At 52.5% G+C, this 12,892-nt stretch overlaps 1 long non-coding RNA gene across 1 annotated transcript; it reads right to left on the bottom strand.

Annotated features, from left to right (window-relative positions):
- Positions 1–663: 663 nt before the first annotated feature.
- LOC148051529 (uncharacterized) lies at positions 664–12,870 on the bottom strand. Its single transcript, XR_015700092.1, has 3 exons — positions 12,735–12,870; positions 11,389–11,474; positions 664–3,544 (listed from the first exon to the last, which is right to left on the bottom strand). It is a non-coding gene; the product is annotated as an uncharacterized LOC148051529 (long non-coding RNA).
- Positions 12,871–12,892: the final 22 nt, after the last annotated feature.

Below are 12,892 nucleotides of genomic sequence, written 5' to 3'. Positions count from 1 at the left end.
ACTTCAAGTAATTTCAACTCCAGACAGTGGACGTTCCAGCTCAGGTTATTTGAAGCCCTGACTTATTTTAGGGCCAGTTACCGCCCATGCTGGAGAAGCGATGCTCCTGCTGCTTCCAGTTCTGGATTGTAGAAGGTCCTTCTTGTTAAAAGCTAATTAGAGCTCCTCCCCTTCATCTGACAAGCTCCACCTAATTACAGCTCTGGCTTAACAACTAACTGCTCCTTCTTGTTAAAAGCTAATTAAAGCAGCCTGGGCTTCAATCACTGTCATAACTTGAATATTAACTATCACAATTGTATATTGCCTAAATATTGCTTATTTAATAACTATCATGGTGGTTGTAAAAACCTTGACTAAAGAGTTGGAGAAAAGCACCTTTCCCCCCAGAGAGTAGCTCAGATGTTGAGTTCAGCCTGGTGCGTGCCAGCCTCCCTAACTTTGAGGACCAACACAACCAGACCCCCACCTCTGGTGGGTGGCCACATGCCCTTCCCACCCCCTTCCCTGCCCACCTCACCCCCAACACCCTCCCATTCCACACTATCCCCTCACCTGCCCAAAGTCCGTCGTCCCCCCCCAACCTCCATTTTGGGGGCTGAAAACTGCCAACTTGCAGCATGTAATTGAGAAAACCCTCCAAACGAAAGACTAGAAGTCTAGTTTAGAGAGCCGACATTGCTTTATTCTGCACGGGGTGCTCGGTGGTAACTCCACACATCAAGCACACCGTCGTACAAAACTACAACATATTTATCAGGTTACATGATTAGTATAAACCCGCCCAAATTTACACTTGTTGGTTAGTGATTAACATTGCATACACTATTGGTTTACTGTATTTAAATTATCCACGCTTGCTATGTAAATTAGCACGCATGCTCCTTTCAGGTGTGCGGGGCAAGTCTTTTCCGTCCTGAATTAGGTCGGTGGTTGCGATCTCCCCTCACCGCATTTACCTTTTGCCCAGTTACTGCAGTTTTATCTGGCTTCACGCTTCTCTGGCCACCGTCCAGTCTTTGGCACCAAGATGTTCCCTTTTATCAGCTTGTTAGCTCTTCTTCAAGGTTAGAGCCGTTAATTTTCTGCGGTTCGTTACTTAAACAAATACTCTCATATCTCTTAGTTCCCTCCCAAATGCCTTTCCCAAGGCACAGGTGGTTAGTAGTTTTGCTAATTGGAAAATTACTGTTTCTGCAGGACATCAATCTGAGCCTCTGTTTCCAAGTCCCCAAAATACACAACTTTTAGTCTTTTGCTGAGTGTCAGAAATGCAGCACTTGCCCTCTGTTCTTGAGCCCCCAAAACACAGGACCTTTTTAGTCTTAATTTTCCAGCCTGAAAAAAGAAGGACAATCTCTTTTCAAGCAATGAAAATGCAGGACTTTTAGTCTGCATTTTCAGTTCCTAAAACACAGCACCTAAGTTTTTCTTCTGAGCCCCAAAACCACAGGACTAAGTCTCTGTTTTCATGCTCTTAAAACATAGGACTTAAGCCATTTTTGAGCTTCAGAAATGCAGGACTCCAGCTCTTGTTTTGAGCCCGCAAAATGCAGCACTTTCAGTCTCTGTTATGGGGGCTGAAAACCCTGCACTGAACTTTTGTTTTCCAGCTGTAGGTGTGATGTGTTGTCAGTGGCTGGGAGGGGTGTAGCCCACCCACAGCCCTGGGGCCCCACATGCAATTAAAGGGAGTGCTTGGGAACCGGGGTGGGGGGCACCCTCCCTGCAGGGAGGTAACACCGGCATGGGCAAGGGGTCACTTTATTTCAGGCTGACTTCCCTGGCACCACCGACGTCACCTCCCAGGCAGCCCGAACCCGGCCTGGGGACGGGGACACCAACACTGCAATACTCATGTCCTGCAGACACAGTACTTTTCCAGTTAGCAAAACTACTAACCACTTCTGCCTTGGGAAAGGAATCTGGGAGGGAGCTAAAAGATAGGGAAGTGCTTGTATAAGTTACGAACATGTGTGTGATTGTCACACACCGAGTCTAAATAACAGGTACCTGAGGATATATCACTGGAGCACGGGTCTTGTATTACTAAAAGCTCAGAGCAGTACCATTCGTTTCCCTGTTGTTCACATCCAAGAGCATCAGAGTGCCTCAGTCATCTACCCATTTGTGCCCATATTCTGTCAACTACAATGATGGGAAGCGGGGTATACTGGTGAATGGGTTCTTCTTTCATTTTCTTATTCACTGTGCGGTAATTGATAGATCCACTTAACAGATTACTTTTACTTCCTACCTCTGAGCGTACAGTTTTGAGGCACCGGGATTTACAATCCTGGCACCGATCCAATAATAAGACCCCTAGCCAGCAGGATTTCCACTGTGGACCCAACGGGCTTGTTGTTCATATTCATTTAGAGCAAAGGTTTGCATAGTAACACATGCAACAGCGCTGCTGGTGTTAGAAACAAAATTGCGTACACGTCTGTCAAAATCTGCTTGTGCTTTTTCCCTGGGTTAAGGCTAAGTGTAAAGGTTTTAGTAGTTGTGTCTATCCCCTTTACCATATCCATGTTCTGACCGATTATAGCTTGTTTGCTTAATTGCCCTAGCCTGGACACTTTACTGTTAACAACCTCCAAGTCCATAGAATTTAATGCTCTTGTGCCCAAGCCAGCAGCTCCCACTCCTGTTGAAAGAGCTCTAGCTGTGCAGATTTTCAAGTGAGACTTAAGCTATTGATTATATATATATAGGTACTGTCCATTGTGAGCAATTTGGGTACACTTTACTAATATTAACATCCTCCCAGCAGATTTTAAAGTAAAGTTCATGTACTTCAGAAGTAAAAACTGCAAATATTTCAGGAAATCCTTGGGCACCTGTTACTGGTGGTGTAGTAGTGGTAATGGGAATCAGGGAAACGTCACATTGCATATTGCCCACTGTGGCACATGAACCTTGACGGTTAATTGGCACACAGACTCCCATAACGAAGCCCAACAGCTGCATTTGCAGCAGGCATTGCCATTCCTGGTTGGATTTATCTGATATTGCTATGTGTGCAATTGTGTAAAAGGACAAACTTAACAGGTCCTTCAGCTGTATCGTGATCATATGGTAGGGCAGCGTCCCCATCTATAATGCGAGTATTACTCTCTCCAACCGAAGTATTCCTGGATACGGACGACTAACGCTTAAGCAAGAGGTAAGGCTGATGTGCATGGTCAGGTGGGTACCTTGGTTCTTGCTGCCCCACTGGGGGGTTTTGGATCTGTTGGGCCTTGCTGTCCATGTTGAGGCACAGGTTACCAGCTTCCATGGGTTTGCTTGATTATTGCATTATGCATCTACATTTATGTGGTAGAATGCTAGATTCCCCAAGGCGAGGATTAGAGTTGTCCAGTACATGAAGGTTCCTGTCTTTTTAGACGTTAACGTTCTTTCCAGTGATAACACTTTACCATAGAGAGTATTAACAAAGTTCCTGGGAATACGCAGAGTACTTTCTAGATGGATACTTTCCATAGTATGAAGGTTGAACAACAGCTTTTCACTTATTCGTCCAGGAGTTCAACAGTTCCTAGGGAGAGAGAAAGACGACTTAGGTCTTGGATTGTATCCAAGCCTCAGTAATGATCGATTTCACTCCAACAACATCCACAGTTTCCCATATTCCTTTCACTCAAAAGTGCTGCAAAGTGACCCAGTGCTTTCCAAGTGATGGGTGTTGAATTCTCACCCGATCTCCTGGATGCCACATGGAGGTATTCAAAGCATCCTGCTGGTGTTGGTTCAGCACAGGGGATTGTTCATAACCTCCATGTAGTGGACTGCCAGGAGGAGTCTGCTGTGAGTTCAGTGCTCCTACGGCTTCCCATAAGTTCCTACCCCAATTAGCATTACTGTTTTGACATTAGAGCTGTTGTTTAAGCAACCCATTCCACCTTTCTACTATACCATTACTCTGAGGTCGACAGAGTATGTGAGTTGGATGCCCAGCAAGCCATCAGTTTAATCCTGCTACAGTTGCCAATCCAGGTGCAGTGCACGTAGGGTAAACGTTACCCAAACCACTATAATACATTTCCATCCTTCAGAAGTATGTGTCATGGGTGTGACATAGTCAACCTGCCAAGTACCCCAAAGGACCTTCCCTTCCCTAAGGTTTGCTTGTCGTTGACTTTTGACAAGATAACCCCTCAGATCATTACAAAATCCTCAAGTGGTCACTAGTTGAACTGCTTGTTTAGAAATCGGCCAGCCTCGTCTTGCTGCATGCCAATATAGGTCATACGCACCAGCGTGCCCCAACCATTCATGCAGCCATTTACCTAACCATTTAATACTCATGGTAGAGGAAAAACCTGCCACACCTATACTGGCTAGGTGGTCGGCTGTATTGCTCTATTTGGCCACCCAAGTGGTATTTTTCTGGTGTGCAGCCACATTCTTCCCCATACATCTCAATTCCCTATCTGCCAATTGCGTTTTGCCCAGTTTCCTAACCATTGTGTAGCATCAGCCCACAGAGCATAGGAATCAGTGTGCCGTTTCTAAGAGCTAATACTATGGCATAGAGCTCTGCTAATTGAGCAGAACCTCCTACTCGTTCGGTTACTGCAAGTTCATCAGCGACAGATACGGCAGCAGCCGTTCCTTGCCATTTACCCTGTATTTTACGAGCACTCCCATCAGTAAACCAGACACCATCTGGTTGATGGGGATTGAATTCAGGAGCATCCTGGCATCACAAATTGTGATTTAGGATCCTGCCGACTACGCCGATTTGTTGTGAATGAGTGATTTAGATCACTTAAAGAATCACCATTAGCAAAAGTGGTTTTAATATGATGTGTAAAAGTGTGACTTAACAAAGTTTGATGGCAAGGTTCACTCTGTTGATTACTGCATGGAAGAAACATACAAAGGCAAATTGAGTTACACGCAAGTTAGAATGATTCACAGAGAGACCGGGGACGTAAAAGGGTAAGGAGGATCCTCCCATCGAGTCACAAGGTTCAGAGTGGACCCCCTTGCTTTCTAAACTCCTTCCTCAGAGAGGAGTCTAGGTGCGGCTACGTCCAAACCTAGTCTCAGACTTGGTCAATGATTTATGTCTAAGGGATCATATATACACAATTTATGTAATGTTTCATTAGCATCAATTCAACATGTGATCAAAGTTACCGTACTACAAGGTGATGTGCGATATCGGTCGCTTACCAAAGATCTGCCGTTGGTAAAAGGTCTCTCTGCCTCGAGGAGCAGCCTTGAGGGGTCCCAGCTCAAGGGGAGATCACCACCGTGCAGCCACGCTGCCTACCAGGGCGAGCTCCAAGAAGGCTCGCTTAGGCTGTCATATTTATAGGATAAAGTGGTTGGCTCATAGTCAAACTACATGCGATAGCACAGGTATGCGTGAGACTCCTTGTACCCACAGCTTGTTTTGTTCCTTGATAAATGAGTCTTGGAAAAGCCACCCGCTATTCATGTGTCAATCGCATGATCGGTGTTCCAAGCTCATACGCACCAATGCTCACTGTGTCACTCTGCTCCTTTCTGGGTTTTCAGAGAACAGATTGAAACCAGAGGAGTTCACGGCCCGGCTATGGCTCAGGCCTTTACCTCTTCCAGAGCCTGCACCAAACCACCGCCAGTCTGGTCAAGGGGTTGAGCGCACCCTGTCACACCTGGATAGGAGAGCATGGAGGCTCCGTGTATTCTATAGGCATTCCTATACATTCCACTACTTCAATAACTTTATTCTCCTTAGGCCAAAATCTAAGCAAGATTTGAGCAAACAGTCAGACCCCTGCCCATTTACTGAAGGCAAACCTCTTGCTGAACTTACTGGAAGGTGCTGGTGATCCTTCTCCCTTCCTCCAGAGACAACGTCTCTATGAGTCTGGGAAAATAACAGAAGATTGGCAAGGAGGATTGTAAACATGCTCAAGTGACTTGCAGCTGGGGTGTCGAAAAACACATGTGTGCTACTAATTGTTGTTTGGCCTTATGTGTTGGACAAGTAGAACATCTGTGTTTAGATACAGATAGACTGTGACAGCCTCAGAGGCACTCTGTTGAACATGCTTGAGATTCCTGCCCTGCTGTGGGAAAGATCAAATCACAGTGGTAAACTACGCCTGCGCGAATCCCTGATATACGGCAAAGCCAGGAGGCTCGGTGATCCTCTAGCATGGACCGCACCCCGCAGCGCCTGCATCCCCACTCGTGTGCCTCTGCCCGGGTGCTGCTTTGGGGATCCCCCGGTTGGCATGGTAATGAAAATAAATTTCCTCTTTGCATTTCATCCATGGTTTTGTGGTTGTTCCTGCGTCCTGCCTGTGTTGGCTCACACAATGAGTTTCTCTTGGTCTGGGGCTTCAGAACTCTAATTAAAGGAAAATGCCATAGCTCAGTTGTTAAACTGAATCAATCCCTATGCTGATGCTTCTTTTCCATGAAAATCCCGCTACATGACCCCCTCTTCATCCCTTCTGAACCAGAGTGCCCTCCTGGACTGAGAGCCAAAATAACCACACAAACCAAGAAGCTCATTCAGCACGGCTTAAAAATCTTCATCCTTTCTGCTACTTTCAGCATTTTGCAACACCACCTTCGCCCACAAAAATGCTGCCAATGTCTTCCCTAAGATGACACCTTCAAAAATGCTTACCCCATCCTAAGTAACCTCAACCTTACTCTCATCAGTGATGGAGCTCTCCCCTAGGGCTTGCCCTATCCCTTCAGTCATCTCCATCTTTCCCTTCCAAAATGCTGGTTCTGTCCCCTCTAAGAAACCTAACCCTTTCTCTCAAAAATGCTTACCTTTTCCCCTCTGAGGTACCTCAGCTTTTCGCTAAAAATTGTCACCTCTCTCCCCTCTAACTACTTCTTTTTCCCCAAAAATGTCCCCTTTGTCCCCTCTAAGTTACTTCAGCTTTTCACACAATAAAAGCTCATTTTGTCCCAAGATACCTTCTTCCCCCAAAACATCACTGTCCCCCGAGTTGCCCCAGCTTTTCCCCCAAAAAAGTAACTTCTGCCCCATCTATGTTACCCCAGCTTTTCCCCAAAAAATGTCCATTCTGTATCCTCCGAGTTATCCATTTTCACCTCAAAAATGCCACTTCTGTATCCACTAAGTTACCCCAGCTTTTCCCCAAAAACACCCTCTCTGAATTACCTCAGTTTTTCACCCCCTCAGCTTCTCACCTGACGTCTGCCCTGCACACACGTGCCTGCCAGCTCTTGCCCCTCCATCCTGGCACAGCCCCTGCCCGTCCCGTCGCCCCTCTGCCCACACGGCCTCGGCGCCCAGCGGTGCCGGGCACCTTTGCCACACCAGGCAGCTTGCGCCTCCCCTGAGCTCAGCTTAATGCCAGAGGCCCTCTCGCTTCTTTTAATTGTCATCATCTTTTTTTTTTTTTTTAAATCAAGACAAGTATTTTGTGCTCTGATGTGATTTCCCCAGGGTGTCAACCACATGCACCCAATTAAGTTGATTTAATCTTTCCCACATTCGACTTGCCAGGTCACAGGCCAAGTGCTCCAGCAGCATCGCCCCTCTGCCCGCACTCTGCAGCAGCGCCCTGTCCCACAAGGCAACGAGTGGAGGGGAAGAGCTACGGAGGTGAAGGAAACAAGGCTCTTCCCCGCACATTTTTAAGCATTTATTTCACAGATCTCGCAGACCTTTCCAGCTGTACAAGGGCTGCCATCAGTAGCAGGAAAATGCACATTTTCCCTTAATCTGGGTCAGATTACGCCCCTGCGGGTCACCCCCAGGGGTCCTACCTGCTGCCCCTGTCCAGGGCTGGGGAAAGCTGCGGGAGCACAGCCCCAGGCCAGCGCAGGCTAAGCTGTCCCTGCCTCCAAAACATGCGCAGAAGCCTTTAACTCCCCAGGGCGGGCTGCCGGCCATGCCCTTCAGCTCACTCGGCTGGCTACAGGAGGGAAAACTTCCTCCGAGCCTTCAGTCAGAGCAGAATTTCAACACCAGGGTGGCATTTGAGCATATGTGTGTGTCCCCATCACCCCCCTCTCAGCACAGCAGGTGGGAAACAGGGTTGCACAGAGGCTTGGAAGACCTGACTGACAGCAGCAGCCCGAGGGCAGAGCAGGATGGGACCTAGGCCTGATGGGCAAGGTGGGGAGTAACCCCGAGACCCCAGGCGTGGGCTGCCAACAGCCAGAAGCACAGCCCCTGGTGGGGCTCAGCAGGACCACACAGCTCCATCATGAAGTATCTTTCCTGGAGAGCCTCAGCGCTCCTCTTTTAAGAGCAAAAGGGCCGACTCTTAGTGGTACTGGAAGCTCACGTGCAGGCCCTGGGAGGGGTTCTGCTGCCAGGTAAAAACATAAAACACTAAGTCCATATAAGTTCACTCTGCTGACCCAGATGTGTCCAAGCATTTATTTCTTTTTGAAGGAGGAAGCTGTATCCCAGCAGGTTTATGCCAGGCTGTGCTCCTGCAACACCACAGCACACACACACGCCTGTGCACATGCCAGCAAACAGGACTAAAACCCTTTGGTCCGAGTAACATCTTGGTTGCCAAGTGATCCAGTGGTGTATGGCTCCAGCAATAACCAATGCTAAATCCCCTACAGCTCTGCTCTAACAGAGCACCAGAAACTTCGCTGAAGGCAACAGTCTGGAGGCAGGGGACACCTCGATAGCAGTTGATACGCAGGCGCCAGCAGTGCCAGGCCATGCCAGGTCTGGCTGAGCAGCCATCTCACTGCGGTTCATTTTCGAGGCTTTTAGTGGTATTATTTTGTGAGCAGGGAGCCCTATGACTATGCACCCACACCCGCAGCTGCTGAGGAGGACCTCTACTTCCCAGTGAGCTCTGCGTCCCCCGGCACCATTTACATTGCCCAGATGAGTTGGAGAGCTGGCCATGGGCTTGCCATACAAACCCAAAGCAGCCACACCCTGGGCTTGCAGGGCAAGGAGAAGGCTTGTCACTCTGGTTTGGGGTTACAGGACAGAGCAGCCCCCCCTGCAGCCATCCCCCAGCCTACATTACAGCCCCCCCTGCCCCCCCCCCCAAGCCTCTTAAAAGGAGAGGGAAGGTCTGCAAGGAGCTACCAAAGTCTATCTCCATCACTCCTCCCCTACTGCCTGTTGGAAGCTCCCACTTTCCTCAGGCACCAGGCCCTCCATTTTCCTACCACAGGCACCCCAGCACCCAGACTCAGCCCTGCCTAGAGCCCCCCGCCCGGGAGCTAGCCCACCTTTCCCCCTCAGGCACAGCTCCTGCCAGCACAGCAGTACTTCCAGGAGCTCCTAGCCTCACCACCCTCCCACAGCTTTGTGCTCTTTACCTCAGAGCTACAAAAACCTAATGTAACATCCTACCCTACCAAGCCAATTATTTAAGGAAAAAACTTGCCCATGAAGCCCACAACCCCCAAAATCACTGCAGGCCTCATACTATTTCTGAACCTGCTGAGACCCCACCTCCCACCCCATACCTGCACCTGCCTGTGTCTCCCTGCAGCACCAGTCCTGGCCACACTGAGGACCCTTCCAGCAGGTCCCTCACACCACACTACAGCTCAACTGCCTGGCTCCTGGGAAGCTACTTATAGGGATCCCAGCTGCCTTCCCTGTGTACAGGGCAGGAGCTCCCATTAGCAGCACATGAGGGGCCATTAACAGCACACAGGTGCAGCCCAGCCTGATTTCTTGAGCAAATCCAGTGGCCCTTGCATGTGTGGCATCCTGGCCCTGAAGTTTAAACAAAGTGGTTTGGAACCTTTACATGCAAAAGAATCATCCCTGGACTGTGCACGACCTGGAAGTTATTACTATTTGGCAGCGGTCTCCTAGGTGTTTTTAGAAACCCAAGTTCTGAAGAAGCCTCTCTTCTCTGCCAAAATATGGAGAAAATATTGGTGCTCTCTCTTTCCAGCCCTGCCTCTGATGCCCCCATCCTGCCCCTCCCTGCAGCCCTCCACCCTCAAATCTTTCTCCTTGCTCCTCTGCCCTGCGATGTCTTGGGCGCAGTGGGGTACAGTGGTTCCCGCCAGGCCTAGGGGGCTGCATGCTGACCGGGGGTGCACGTCCTGGGGGCTGGGGGTACACAGGCGGGGGGTATGGGCTGAAGGGATACAAGAGATGGGAGTAGGAGGCTGGGGCAGATATCCAAGGTGTGACCAGCCCGGGTGTCCCCTGGGAAGGGAACTCGTGTGGGCGGGGGGGTGCTGGCCCCCACTGCTGCCCCTGCTCTGCTGTCACTGGTGCTGCTGCAGTCCCCAGCACTGTTCTGCTGCTGCGGGGCCACCAGAGAGGACAGCCAGCGCTGCGGGCATGGAGCTGACAGTGACACTATCCAGGCTCCAGGTGACAGGACCGTCCTGGGAAGTGTCAGTGGTAAGTGGTGCTGGCGTACGTGTGGCTGCTGGCCGGGATGCTGCTGGCTCTGGCGCGGGGTGAGCAGGCCTGGCCAGAGCTGCCCAGGGCACTGGGCTGCTGCCTCTGCGGGTGGGGGGACGAGGACGCACGTGGCCATCCCATGCGGGTCCCAATGCGGCCTGTCCCTGCCAGACACCCCCTGCACAGGTGGTCATTGCGCATGGCTCAGGGAAATGCTCCAGGTGTTTCACTCTCTTTGCGTCAACAAGAGATGTGGCAAGCTTGTTTTTTCACAGGGATCTCATTTCTCCCATGGGATCCCTGCAGTCTGGGGCAGGAGTCAACACCAGCTGCTGTACCTAGTGCTGCGTGCCAGGACTCAGCACCGCTGCAGCTGTCCTGCCCCAGGAGTACCACGGCCCTCAGCCTGAGCACCATCGGGACAGACTGACCGGAGCAGCAGCATGTCCCAGGGACATCAAGGGACACGGACATGCCCCACAGCACCCCAAGGGGAGGCACCTCAGTAGCAGAAAGCCCCTGTCAGAGCCGGCCCTGCCCCAGATGCAGTCGCCCTGCCCCACGGCTGTGTGTGGCACAAGTGGTGGCCGGGACGGGGTCCCTCTCCTGAGGCCTCTGGGGTGATTTTAACGGCCTGTCGCAACCGAGTTGTTCTTTCCTTAAGTTGATGCAATCTTTTAGCTAAGATACCATGGACAACTCTTCCCCAATCCTCTGTCTGTGCTTGTTACCTACCAGGTCTATTTTTTCTTTTAAAACGAACACAAGATTTCTATTTTAACTCAAATACTTGTCTAAGTATTAACTAATTATTTAATAACTATTCCAGTCATGGTACAAACCTTGAATAAGAGTTGGGGAAAAGCACCTTTCCCCCCCAATCTCAGTCACTGAGTTCAGCCTGGTGCATACCAGCCTCCCTAACTTCAAGGAAACAACGTGAGTGGACCCCCACCTCTGGCAGGGGTCCACGCACCCTGCCCTCCCAAAGTCCCCCCCAGGCCTCTGTTTCCAAGTCCCAAAAATGCAGCACTTACTTTTTTTTTTTTTTCTCCTGAGTCCCAGAAATGCAGAACTTAGTCTTTCTCTGAGTCTCAGAAACACAGGACTCCACTTTTGAGACCTGAAAACACAGGACATAAGCCTTTTTCCGAGCCCCAAACCCAGCACTGAATTTCTGTTTTCTGCCCCTGTGTGTGATGTGGTGTTGGCGGCAGGGGTAACACAGCCCCTGCACAGCCCAGGATCTCACCTACAGTTTTAGGGAATGCTTGGGAACTGGGGTGGGAGCAGCCCTCCCTCTTGGGAGGGCCAGCCCTGTAACCCTCTGCATTAGCTGTTGGTGAAGGCAAGCAGCCACCGGGCTCTACCCTTTCAGGCTTTATTTGCTCTCTGCCAACAGCGACCACCCCATGCAGCAAATCCAAGGGCAGCAGCAGCTTCTGCCCCCTCCGCAGGGAGCGGTGCCCGCCAGCGCAGCCCCCGCTGGGCCACTCACACCACAGGAGGAGAGGAGCGTCCTGGGGAGGGACCCCAGCTGCTCTGCTCCCTCAGGTGCAGCCAGGCGGGTGCCAGGGTGCAGGACAGGGGCTCCCCCGGTCCCCCTAGCCCAGACACAAACCCCAGCTGTACCACGATCGGGTCCTTGCTCGGGAACCCCGCGCAGATGCTGCAGGGCAGCTCGTAGCCAGCCTGGCAGACGGCTCGCCCCAGGGCAAGCCACATCAGGCTTCCTCCCCCCCCCCCCCCCGGTTTCTCTACGCCCCCCCCCGGCCAGGGCCGCAGCCAGAGCAAGCTGCTGCCCCCGGCCTGCGCATCCCCCGGGGCCGGGCTGTGCCGCGGCTGTCACCGGCACCCGCCGACACGGGGGGGACACCCAGTCACAGCAGCAGCTCCCTGCCCTGAGCCGCTTGTAGCCCCCCGACACCTGCACTGACCCGCAGCCGCTTTTCGGGGACAGCCCCCCCCCCGAAACCCCGCGGGCTCCTGCCCCACCTGGGAAAGGGAAAAAAAAAAAGAGGTTTCACACACGGCGCCCGGCTCCCCCCTCCACCGGCGCCTCCCCGGCTGGGCACAGCCCGGCTGTACCGGAGCCGCCCCGCGGGGACCGGGGGGGCCGGGGACGCCCCGGCCGCGGCAGGGGCACCCCGCTGGGGGCCGTGCGCCGCCCCCGCTGCAGCCCGGGGGACACCCGCTGCCCCGACCCGCAGCCGCCGCTCGGGGGGGGGCTCCCGTCCCGCCGCGCACAGCCCCAGTAAGAGCCGGCCACCGACGGCCGCTGCCCGCGGGAGGCAGCCGGGGCCCCGGGCACACCGAGCTCGCAGCCCCCGTCGGGGCGGGCAGGAAAAGAAGGGGCAGGGAAGGCCCCGCGGTCGGCACTCACCTGCCGGCCGGCGGAGGCAGCGGGGCCCGCCAGCGCAGCCGGGCGCCCCGCGGCCGCTCCCCAAGCGGCGCCCGCCGGAGCCGCGCCCCGGGGCCGCCCCGGCCGCCGCCGGTGCGCGGCGAGGCGGAGCGGGAGGGCGGGGCGGGGCGGGGCCTGCG

This window comes from Nipponia nippon, unplaced genomic scaffold (genome assembly GCF_047370975.1).
Source record: "Nipponia nippon isolate SJK-2023a ecotype South Korea unplaced genomic scaffold, ASM4737097v1 scaffold_6, whole genome shotgun sequence".
Classification (NCBI taxonomy): domain Eukaryota; kingdom Metazoa; phylum Chordata; class Aves; order Pelecaniformes; family Threskiornithidae; genus Nipponia; species Nipponia nippon.
This window is presented reverse-complemented; position numbering and strand designations above follow the sequence as displayed.